Source organism: Calidris pugnax, unplaced genomic scaffold (genome assembly GCF_001431845.1).
Source record: "Calidris pugnax isolate Ruff unplaced genomic scaffold, ASM143184v1 scaffold152, whole genome shotgun sequence".
Classification (NCBI taxonomy): Eukaryota; Metazoa; Chordata; class Aves; order Charadriiformes; family Scolopacidae; genus Calidris; species Calidris pugnax.
In genome coordinates, this window is record NW_015090881.1 from 890,251 (window position 1) to 903,206 (window position 12,956).

A 12,956-nucleotide genomic window follows, 5' to 3' on the forward strand; every position below is an offset into this window, starting at 1 on the left:
GGGGGGGGAGGGAGAGGAGTGGGTTGTGGGAGGGGATGAAGACTCCACGGCTGGCTGTCAGACCCCTTTGGAAATATCTTCCTGCTTAGGAAAGTGTCAGATGGGTGCAGGTACAACTGAAAGGCAGGAGAGCCTGGACCACTAAGAGGAACTCGTGGTATGTCGTCTCTTGGAGTCCGAATTGCATGAACTGTCAGGTTGTGGGTGGTTCACTGCAGTAACCAAACTCTGCAGATGTGATCTGTGCCCTTTGAGACCCAGTCCCTTTGTCAGGCGGTGCATGGGGGCTTTGAGGCAGCTTCAGTCTCAACCACTGTCCTCGAGGAGAGCCTGGCACAGCAAAGGCAAAAACACTGATCTAGTAGCCTGGGTCTCTGGAGGCAAAGTGCTGTGGTTGACGCTGAATGGTCAATCAGTGGATTTATAAATAACTGAAATAAATACTTTAGTTACTGACCAGGTTTTTGATATATGTAAATACCACCAACCAAGCGCAGGGGGGATACGAATGAGAATCAGGCTCATTCTCCCTGTTCAGCACCACCTCATACCCTTTAACACATGCCCACCACCACCCACCTCTGGCCACATGTGGCATATTTCCCCTCATCTCCTGGCCATGGCTAGCAAAATTTGTGTTTACAAGCCCTTGTCTGCCATTGCCGTTTGTAGGGTCTTCCACTCATTTTCAGCAGCATGGGGTGTTGAAGGCATGTTCATCTGAAATCTCTAGTGCAGGATTGTATTTTCATTTGTATACAGTAGCTCCCTGTTCTTGCATCCAAAAGTGCATCTGTAGTTGTGTGAACATCAGCAGCAGGTGTGTGCTAGGTACACAGGGACATTCTGCGCTCGTTGCCCACGGTGCATCCCCTCTGACAGCAATGCCATTGCCCTGCATCTCTTTCAGATGGCAGAATATGATGAAGAGAGAGTAAGGGGGTGAGGGAACTAGAGGCATGTTGCATGCGGGTGGTACCTGGACATAACCAGCTGCCTGTCCTATATCCAGCTTTATCCTGTGTATCTAGCAACAGGATGCTTTTAATGCCCTTGCATTTAAAAAACACTGCTCCTAGAAATGGACTCTTAAAGAGCAGTATGCAAAAATCAATAGTGTCAACTAAACCCCATGAAGTGTTTGCTGAGGGCACACAGGGAGACAAGAGGCTTCTCTGTGCACCCTCTCCTGTAGAAGTGTGGAGCAGCAGTGAGGACTGCTCACATGGTAACTGCTGTATTTTAACGAGGAACAGTTGTCAGTCTTTCCCAAAGGCATGTCTGAAGCTGTTTGGTGGCAGTTCAGGGTGAGGGAAGCATGGTGCTGTGCCAAGTTGTCTAGCCACAGCCAACTGGCTACTTTACGTACAAGGGAGCTTTGCAAGGAGACCTGACTCTCTAGAAAACTCACCAGCAAATTCCTGTGGGGCAGCCATGTGGAAGGAGCACATGTTGTCCTTCAGTTGTCCTTCCTAGGCAATTCTTGACTGTTCTCTGCCATCCCTTACTTTCCTGCAGACACTAAGGAGGAGCAATGGCCATGTAGCATCCCTTCAGAGCCAGTCATTATTAGACAGGGCTTGGAAGGGCATTTCAGGTCTACTTCATTTGGAGACATTTTGTCTTAATGCACTGAATCTCCTCGCTGACTAGCATCTACCTACCAGACCCAATCCACTGTGAAGGATGGGACCATACCAAGCTCAGTGCCACAACTCACCAAAGCTGTGGCAGCTGTCTGCAGGACAGAGAAAGCACATTCTTGTCTCTTCTTCTGACCAAAAATCACATGGTGTTGGTACTAAAAGTAGCACATTCCCATCTATTTATATCAGGCATCTCTGTGACATCTGTCTGTATTTGGCTATGTAAGACTAATGGAGAACTGGACCTAAAATAGAAATGATCCATACCACACTGCAATTTTCTACATCCCTCAAGGTCTCCTGTGAGCACAAGGAACCAAGTTCCTGTAAAGTACTTTGGCCATAGGTGAACTGCTATTACTACTATGAAATATGAGTCTAATGGCAAAATTCAACTTCACAGGGATAACATGTAACAAGGGGAAAAGGCAGTGGCTAACACTGACACTGTGAAATGCTGGTGTGCATATGCATGTGTGAATACTTAACAAAAATCACCGCAATGAGATTTTAAGGCAGCTTGTTGGAATGTTCACATTTCCGACTTACCCTTCTCCTACTCTATTTCCCACTGCCATCCACTGCTGTGGGTCACCTGTTGTCTGGTGACAGCAGCCAGTAGGAGGGCTGAGCAGGATCCTAGGTTGAAAATACTAAATTGGTTGGCCAGCAGTAAGGTCAAATCATGCAGAGCATCATTGGCCAGAGTGGAGAATAGTAAAAAGTTAAAATATATTTAATGGGTCATTTGTAGCTGTTGCCAAAAGCCCTTTACCTGGAATTAACAGCACAGGGGTGTGGCAGGCAAAAGGAAAAACAAACTTGTAAGATACAGCACTTGCCCTTGCCAGCAATGGGGGCACAGAAGCAGCACTATGAACTGCACTCCCCCTCCCCAAATTACCTTCCCTCCTCCCCAGTAAAATCTCAGAATTAGCTTTCTTAATGGAGATTTGTGGTTTTCAGTAGCCGAGGAGCTGCTTGCTACAGGTCTAGCTTCTCCTCTCCATGGTGTCCTCGCTACTGCTTTCAATGGCAGTAATCCACATGCAGGGCTTCTGTGTGATCTGTGTAAATGTGGCTGTCACAGGGTTTACTCCTTATGAAGTATTAATTTAGTATTATAATTCAAATGTGGTGTTAAATCCCACAACTCCATGCTAGTCATTATGTAGCAGAGTCATCTTGTTAGCATTGTTGGACCAGTATGCACCAGTGTTAGCAAGAAGAGAACCATGTGCAGTGAAACATAAAATAGTGCCCCATGGAAGGCTGGGGAGAAAGCACATCTTCATATAGCTCTGGCATGGAAGGTCTGCCATAAATGGACTCTTGGCCAGCTACAATAGCAGGATCATGCTCACTTCACTGGCTGCTTAAGCACTATCCAGTGCAGAGTTCCCCTCTGGTTTGGCATGTCATGAGCTAAGGAGAGAGGATATTTTATCAGTATTAGGTGCTGGCTATACTAATAATGCTTTTCCCCAACCCCTTGATGTTGTTATTTGAATTGGTGTTAAAGGAGAGGGTTTTTTTCCTGGTAATCATCACGCAGGCTGCAGATTAGCAGTGGACTGTAGAGAAAACCTCTTGGTGGGCATGAGCAGTTGAGAAACTTCTTGTTATATTTTCCAGGCTGATTTATATGAAACCTGGAGTAAAGGCTTGCACTCTGCTGCAACATTAACAGTTGTGTCCTCTGAAGATATAATAAATCTGTGGCTGCCTTGGATGTATGAATCCAGAGTGTCTGGAAGTGTTAGTGTTTTCTGGTTTGTTTTAGTGGAGTGTGTTTTTTTTAATCTTCCTTCCTGTGTGTCTAACTTGAGTCTGATTTAATTTAGGTCTTTTTCCATCTTAAAAAATTACTTACAAATTCTTCACATATAGGATTCACCATTTCCTCCTTCAAAGTTATATGAACAACTAATGTAGTACCAACATCATTTTTATAGTCTGCTGGTAGTTGTCCAATACTACTAAAGGTATTCTAACAATTATCTTCTTTGCTGTGTTCCCCTCCTTTTACACTACAATCTTGTAGTGAACTAGTGAACTAGTGTTTGACATGTTCTCCGCTCTAGGACCAATAGTCCTTTATCTCAATCATGTAAGCCAAATGACACATCCTGAGTTGCATGATCCGAGCTGTACCTGCTGGCAGTCAACACAACCACATTCTGTCCTGGAGCTCTAGCTTGTGACTTGAGCACTGGTCCCATCTGCTTGTCATGTTGGTTCCACTGTGTTCACAATTCAGTGCAATTCTGCCACTGGCTGTCTCATGAGCAATTCACACCAAAAAATTCTCTTCTGTATTGCTGATTTCATCTTGTCATTGCTGAGGGCTGTTAGAATCCTCTTACTATGCAGAATCTACATAGTTTTTTTATCTTCAGTCACATTTTGGCCTTGTGTTTAGACTTCAGCAGGATGACTTTGCGTCTTGTAACTATTGATCCCTTCCCAAAGACAGGACACAACTTCAGTCTGTGTTTGCTTCCATATGTGTTGCACTTTTCTATAGTTCTCCTAGAAAACTCCCTGCACTCTGCAAATATTTTCTGGAATTTACTTTATTGCTCTCCCTCCAACTCCACTGACAAATGTTATTTGCAGAAATACTGGAAGCAAGAATTCCTCTCTCCCCACAAATCTTTGTTTTTCATGATCTGCATTCTCAGCCATCTTACAGTTGATTCAGCAGTTTCTTTACCTTTTTTCCTTTATTCTGCAAGAAATTTTTCTGCAGTCCTGTGCTTTGTTGGAGCGCAGCAACAGTCCCACGTCTGTTGCACTTGCTGATCACTGACTTGCCAACTCCAACCACACACTGTTAGATTTTCATAGTACCCCTGATTGCCATTCCTGCAAAGAAGCCACAAGACTTGACCTTGCATGCCTCATCGTTTTTCAGGAGCTCCATTTCACCTTCATGAAAAAAGAACAAGAAGCGTTTGGTTGGTTCTTTTCCAGTTCTTTCATTCCAGTAAATTGCAGGAATTTTTCAGCTGCCCCAACTGCAGCTTCTACTTCTACCTCTAAGGTCAGTCTTTAGTTCCTGCACAGATGTCATACTTTGATGATTCCTCCTAAGCCTAAGAGGAAAGGATTGAACATTGTCAAGTCCTTAATAGCCAAACAATGTTAGCAAAAACTATTGGAAGGAGTTCAAGGAGGACTAGGGGGAAGCATGTTATTCTAACCTGAGGTTTAAGCTGACAGTCAAATCACCCTTTTCCCCAAACTGCCTTTCTCCTGCACTTCCAGCTCACTGACTCCTGTTCATGGTGAGAGAGCTGGTTCATGAGTCTGGGGGATGGAGGCTGACAAAAGCACCATGCTCCAATTGAACAGTGCCTTGCAGGCAATGTGGGCACCAGCCTGAGACAGATGGTGCGGTGAATCCACACCCTTGCTTGGCCTTTGCTGGTGGAGAATAAATGTGAAGTCTCTGATAGCTAGCAAATATTAGCACTCAACAGCCTTCACACAAGAATGTCATTATGAGCCAGTAAATCTCTGATGTGCTGGCTTCTCAAATGCTGACTATACTTTTGTTCTTCTCAACTCAAAAGGTATGCACAGAAACTAAGAAATATACAGGTATGGGCCTGAGGAACAGCCAGAAGTCTTTGGGAGGTATAAAAAGTAAATAGATTATGAATCCTCGTCTGTCAGAGGTAAACCATAATGATAAAAAATTTCATTAAATCAGGAAAGATGTGAGTAAGGTGAATAAGCAGCAGTCACTTTTTCTCCCAGCAAAAGCACTAAGGCAGATGAAGCAGAATATTCTTTGGCACAAAGCACAATGATTGAAGGGTGGAACTCATTGCTGGAGCACATTGATACCAAGCATTAGATAGATTCAAAAGATGACTGGACAAATTTGTGAAAGAGCAATCTCCTCAGCACAAAAATACCTCTTCCAGTTCCTCTGGGTCATGGATGCCTGGGGGCATGGGGTTTATAACAGAATTCCTACAACACTTCTTTTATAATGTCATATTCTTGGAACTGACACATTTTAAATCTCCCAAAAGCCCAAACAGTCTATCAAGTATAATTGATTTTCTGTTCTTCACTCTTTCTGGTGAAGAATTTCTGTGTGGAGCCAGAGGGCTTCCCGTATCAGAGGAAACGATGTGCTTCCTCCTCCCAAATCCTTGTGTAACACAAGGCATCTCTGGGGCTTAGAGCTGTGGCGTGTCATCAGTGCCTCAACCAGCAGCAATGACACAAAAAGGGACACTGTCTTGGTGGTCCATCATGCTCTGGATGAGGAAGCTCTCTATGGAAGCTCAAACCTTCTTTTATGATTCAGAGAACATTTGTTCCTTCCTCTGCTGTTATTGTAGGACAGCTTTTATTGTAGGACAGCCCAATCGTCCTGTGAGGAAACCAAGTTGCAGGGCTATAGGTTTCATGTTGGCCAGCCCAGCTTCTAGTGACAATTGTATCTGTTCCCATCATACCTGAGGACCTCACAATCTGTAAAGCACATGTCCTAGAGGCAAGCCAAGGCTTTCCACAGGACTGGGCTACAGACAAATAAAGAGAAATAAAGACTGGCAGCCATAAAGAAGTCAGAGTACAATTCCCATTTAAACATCAGGAGTTCCCAAAATACTGCAGTATTTCTGGAGTAACAATTTGCTCAGGGTCACACTGTCAGGATGTGGCTAGGTCCCTCAGGCCAGTAGAAGCACTGACCATCTTGCCTTCAAGCTCCAGAGTTTTCTTCCAAGATGTTCAATAGTGGTAGGAAGTGGGACACCCCAGCTCACCCCACCCAGGATAAGCCACATGCAAAATGGGCAGACAAGTTTGATCACCCCTCTCCCATGAAACAGTGAGACTATTTGGGCAACACAAAACCTGCTTGAGCAGGGGTGGAAAGACTCTTTGGAGGGAGAGGGAGTTGGAGAGAAGAAACATGAGCTTTAGCTCTCAGACAACTGCAGTTTGTGGGTGCCCTGACATGTGCCCCTTCTGCAAGGAGAGTAATCCCTGGTGCACACATCTCCAGTGTGCCAGGCTTTGGTCCTTCTCCAAGATCATCCAGATTCTTCTACTAAGATTCTGGCATCCCTTTTTGCTTCTTTGTAATGGCATTCCTAACCCAAGACCACACATCACCCTTTGCCGTCCTGCTAGAGCTGGATGGGGAGAAATCAGGGACTGGAAGTTTGCATCTGTTCTCTCACTTGTGGAGCCAAGCACGGACTCCTACATTGGAGGGTGTTCTGTTGGATGCCCTCCTTCAGTGACCTCTCCATCCATCTTTCAGTCTGCGACCCTTGCACCCTTTTCTTTTTTATTTCTTGCCCTCCACCATCAGCTGTCTGTTCTCTGCCCTCTGTCCCTTTCTCAGTATAGGAGAGATGGGTGGTTTTTTAGGTTTGGGCCATCACCAAGGATTCACTTCCTTCGAGCTGGCTCAGCACAGCTCTGCAGGGAACCTGATTTTAGCTACATTTCTTCCCATGAAAAAATTCCCCTTCTGCCTGTCTGTCTTCTCCTCTATGGAAACATCAGCCACCTCACATTCCAGATCTTCCTGGATAAAGAAGTAGAAAGTTGTATGAAACTGGGGCAAGTGTGTCAGGATCCTTGGTCAATGTTCCCATGGAATACTTCAGGGAAAAGGGTCCAACCCTGCCTCTTACCCACAGGTAAATAAGCATGCCCACCAGTCTGAGGACACATTTTCTATTCCCAAGTCTGCTTTGGAAAGACCTTGTGCCACTCTGTGCCATGCCATCTGTTATGGATGGGCTGTGAAGTCAGTCCATCCAGGGCATGCTTTGAGGCTCCACTTTAAGTTTTGTGGGAGTGTTCAAGCACTTAAGCCAGAACCAAGCAGTAGCAGTTCCTGCTGGAGAAATGAGCTTGGTGTTTCAAAGCAGTACCCCAAGTAGAGCTGTGATCCCCACTCACTTAGCAAGGTATGATACAAAAGGTGGTGGGGTGCAGGACACAGATGAGTTACAACTAGGAGCTCAAGGAAATGAGCTGAGCCCTCTGCAGCCCCAAGTGCTATATATCAATGGGCTTCTTAGTAACTGAATAGACAACATAGCTTGTCCGTGTTGCCATTTTAAAAGAGTCCTGAAGGGACTAAAGCCCAGGTCAGCAATGCAAGGGAGAAAGCAAGAAAGTCCTGGAGGGAAGGAAGTCTTGTGCTGAGGTCTGAGGTGAAACAGGAAGGTGGCAGTAATGTAGCAGGGAAGAGAGTGGTTCAGCCCTGTAGCAACAAATCCTCTTGCCTGTCAGGCCGTTGGATCACTGTGGTTTGCTCGTATATCTTCTCCAATGTGACAAGATGTGAAACCATCAGCCTTCACTGGAAGATTTGAGGAGGAGCTGCCTATGTCATAGGGAAGGTTTGTAGGGAGAGGAGATTTTGCTGGGCTCTGACCTCCTTGTCACAGCTTTGGAAGGAGCTGCCAGTATAGAATGGGGGAAATATATGTATCCTTCAACTGCCCAAAGACAAGCGTGTCTAGTCAATGCTACATGTTGTCATCCCCCTAACCCTAGTCCACGCATACATCACCTGGGCTCCAGGAGCATCCCCAACCCTGGTTTCCTACTCTTTGTCATCCTGTACACTGGCCATGGCCCTCCAGACAATGTAACACTTTTCATCACAGTATTTGTATTTTTTTAATTGTGAATGGGGAGATAGTGTGCAGGTCCTTGTTACACAGGGATGTGTCTTCCATTCAGACCAGGGCTTCCCCTGGCTTCGTCAGATGTCTTTTGATGTTACTGAGAAAAATAAAGAAAGAAATAAATCAGATGTATTTATAAAGGAAACAGAAACCCACTGCTCCAATGCCTTTGTAGGAGTATTTTTAACAAAACATTTTTTCAAAATAAATGTGAATTGTAAAGTTTAAAGCATTTGCTTGTGGCTTTCTTTTCTAGGTGCTTTGTCAAACTTTTGCCCCTCCCAATAATCCTGCTTGGGTGTAAGCATTATGGTAGACAAATATGACGGATATTGATCCCTTAGAGAGAGGAAGACATGCCCAGAACTTGTTTAGTGCCTGGGAAATGACTTCAAGATAAACAAATATCACTGTTACCCTGCTTAAAACATTTAGTCTTAGTAATTAATTGACAAGTGTAACCATTTGCTCCACTTGTAAATTATCCTGAAGAACACTTTGTCATTACCTTGTTCTTTAGTTAAAAAGATGCTACAAATTTTTATGTGCACGTTTGAATATTTGAACTTATGATTCCCATAACGGTTTTGCTTGGTTTCATTATTCATGGACCAAGAAGGGATATCTTAGTCCTATGACATTTCAGCTGCCCAACGCATTAACAAACGACTGTAAACAGGAGGAGGAAACTCAAGGCAATGCAGTGTCTAAGCAACTGCCTCCCAGCTTGAACCCCATGTGGGAAGTAAATCATAGCTGATTTCATGAGAATCCTTGACAACCATGCATGTATAATAAAAGAAAAAAAAAAAGGAAAAATTACATATGTAAATGATCACTGAAAATCAGTGAAAGGATCAAGTTCCGTGGAAATTAACTCAATGCTTTTATTTTAATTACTATCCACAAATTCTTCTCTGCAGTAATCTTTCAAACATTAGTCATGCATAGTAAGAGAACTAGGTGTAGTTTAGAAGATTGATATAAATAATATAGAAAATCGACAGTATAGACCATTAGCTGTCATAATCTAACATTTGGCTGCAATAAAGAGTTCAACTCAGAATAAGAACATCAATATTTTAGTTCATAATCCCAGATCTATGATGTCTGATTTTCTCATACTCCTACTTCCTTTCCAAAGGAAAACGACATTTCAGCGTGCACTTGTCAGAAGAAGCTTAGGTTTGCTTGTTTGTAACTGATGTAAATATTTCTGTAGTCATAAGCCACTTCTGTACAGCTACATTTAGAAAGCAGAAGCTGGATCTACATCCGGATCTTTGGGTCAAGACCTGAACCTGCCAAATCCATTCTTTGCCCACAATTGATGCACAACGATTCTGAAATGTCTTGTAAATGAAAAATATTGATGTGAAGCATCAGACTGAAAACAACGAATCTAGCAAGTCTTTTCTTTGGCTGTTATTCATCATCATTCCTTCTGGCACTACAAATCTGGAAATAGCTGAACAGGGCATATGTTTGCCTATTTTTCATGTGATCCTGGAAAGCCCCTAAAGATAGAGAGCCTTCTTTCCTGCAGTGACAGCCTTTCCCAAGAGCCCAGCACTGACAAGCAGCAAGGGACACAAGCCACAGGAGGAGGAGGACCATAAAAAATGGGATCCCTGCGAGGGACCAAGTAGTTCTGAGCCATATGGAAGTGGGTGCAGCTGATACTTGCCCACACAGACACAGACCCTCAGCCCACAGATGGAACAAGCACGGAGCAGGGTCTTGGCAAGCCAGAGAAGGCATTAACTGTCTTTCCATTCTTGAAAGCTCACCTCCCACCCCACTGGCCTAGTTTACTAGGGAAGAGTGTTGTCTCCATCAATGATCACTGAAAATCAGTGAAAGGATCAAGTTCCGTGGAAATTAACTCAATGCTTTTATTTTAATTACTATCCACAAATTCTTCTCTGCAGTAATCTTTCAAACATTAGTCATGCATAGTAAGAGAACTAGGTGTAGTTTAGAAGATTGATATAAATAATATAGAAAATCGACAGTATAGACCATTAGCTGTCATAATCTAACATTTGGCTGCAATAAAGAGTTCAACTCAGAATAAGAACATCAATATTTTAGTTCATAATCCCAGATCTATGATGTCTGATTTTCTCATACTCCTACTTCCTTTCCAAAGGAAAACGACATTTCAGCGTGCACTTGTCAGAAGAAGCTTAGGTTTGCTTGTTTGTAACTGATGTAAATATTTCTGTAGTCATAAGCCACTTCTGTACAGCTACATTTAGAAAGCAGAAGCTGGATCTACATCCGGATCTTTGGGTCAAGACCTGAACCTGCCAAATCCATTCTTTGCCCACAATTGATGCACAACGATTCTGAAATGTCTTGTAAATGAAAAATATTGATGTGAAGCATCAGACTGAAAACAACGAATCTAGCAAGTCTTTTCTTTGGCTGTTATTCATCATCATTCCTTCTGGCACTACAAATCTGGAAATAGCTGAACAGGGCATATGTTTGCCTATTTTTCATGTGATCCTGGAAAGCCCCTAAAGATAGAGAGCCTTCTTTCCTGCAGTGACAGCCTTTCCCAAGAGCCCAGCACTGACAAGCAGCAAGGGACACAAGCCACAGGAGGAGGAGGACCATAAAAAATGGGATCCCTGCGAGGGACCAAGTAGTTCTGAGCCATATGGAAGTGGGTGCAGCTGATACTTGCCCACACAGACACAGACCCTCAGCCCACAGATGGAACAAGCACGGAGCAGGGTCTTGGCAAGCCAGAGAAGGCATTAACTGTCTTTCCATTCTTGAAAGCTCACCTCCCACCCCACTGGCCTAGTTTACTAGGGAAGAGTGTTGTCTCCATCTGGGGCAAGACCCAATATCTGTTGGAAACCTGTTGAACAAATTACGGCGTCAGCATCAGCTCCTGAGAACTTCTTTGGCCACACCTGAAATTCTTCCCAAGCAAGCCACATTTGCAGCAGTATTGGTGCCAGGTTGGTGCATTGGTCTCGGCCAGACAGTCTGCTCCTGATCTCCCATGACCAATTATTGTAACAAGAGCCCTCTCAGCACCCCGTCTCTCCTCTCAGCCCTATTTTCTGCATGAGATCACCCACTCTCCCAACGTATCTTGGTAGTGTCCAATGCTGTGGATCCCTGGTCACCTGGGCTCTTCCATCTGCACTGGGTGTATAAAGCACCTGCAAGTCATTAAGAGAAGCTCCTGAGCCCGTAACCACTTGACAAACATGACAGAGGTGCCATTTTGCAGATTATGCTGGCAGGTGGAGAATTTGTGCTCAAAGCTGGTAATAAATAAGGACAATGTGTTTTTCATATAGCCACAGGTGAAATATCTGCCACTGGGGAGGGGAATGATGCTGCTCTCCCAAATATGAAACTGGTCCTACCTGGGCTGCTTTCAGAGCAAACTATCAAGAAGGAATCTCAGCTGGATAGATCTCACGTAAAAACTTGCTCTTCCCAGGCTAGAAGTTTTCCCTTTCCTGACCCAGGAAGGGAAGTCTACAGCATAATGCTGTTTCTGTCCTCTATGTTCCATTCCCCAAATTACTGCTCTGCTTGTTGCTTTGAAGATCATCAAAGCTGGTAAGCAAACAGCAGCCCAAAATCTCCCTGAAAGCTTCTTTGCTACACTCCATGGAGGCACACCACTGACTGCTGAGTGGTTTAGATTTCTCTCCCATCACACTGATGCGAGTCAGGCATCCCTCAGTGGGCATCAGTGGAAAAACACTGATGGAAAACTTGTGTAATCAGAATCTACCATGAGCATGTAGGGTTACAATTTTCAAAAATGATAGAAACTTGAAGAGTGACATTGGAGGGGGATCTGCCTCTACATCTCAGCTCTCCCTGCAGATGCCATCTGGTTGAGACCCACATATGTGATCAGGCCCCAAAGGGCTAAATCATGATCTCTAAAACCGTGCATAATCATTCCAGCACCTACATTTCTGCCCAAGGGGATGTAGATATCACCATGATTTGCTGAACTGCACAGGAGTTACAGCACAGCGCAAAACTACTGACTTCCCTCACCTCCCTTGGTGTGTACACTTCTGTGCACACTGTATGATGGCCTTACCTACTTATGCCAAATGCCTTCAAGCTAGATAGAGTCGAGTCACAGGATGCACAACTTTAAATTCCCTCTTTTCTCAGCTCGAAGGAAGGCTTGGCTTCAGCTTTTCCACCAAGAATGAAGCATGATGGCCATGGAACCCATTTGTGGAGTTGGTTTTACCTTTCATAATCATGTCTACCTTCAACTTCAGACTGGTTTCCATGTTCTCCCAGCCAAGCTTCTCTTCCCGGACATCAGGATGTGGTGATCTGTCTGATTTAAATCTGCAATGCTAGTAATGAGCCCTCAGCATGTCTAATATTTGTGATAGTCTGAGGCATGGTTCCCTGAAAAGATCATGGACAGGGTGCTTAGTAGGCGTCCTAGGACCTCCTTACAACCCATGCTGCAGCTTATGCAGTTGATGCTTCCTGCAGCATCAATTTCTGTCAAGGTCTTCACAGCCTCATTCAGGGTCGTGTCTTCTCTGCGCAAAAGAAAGAGTGTAAGAGGGCAGATGCGTCTGAAGCTCAGCACACATTGAAACTGCTAGCCCTG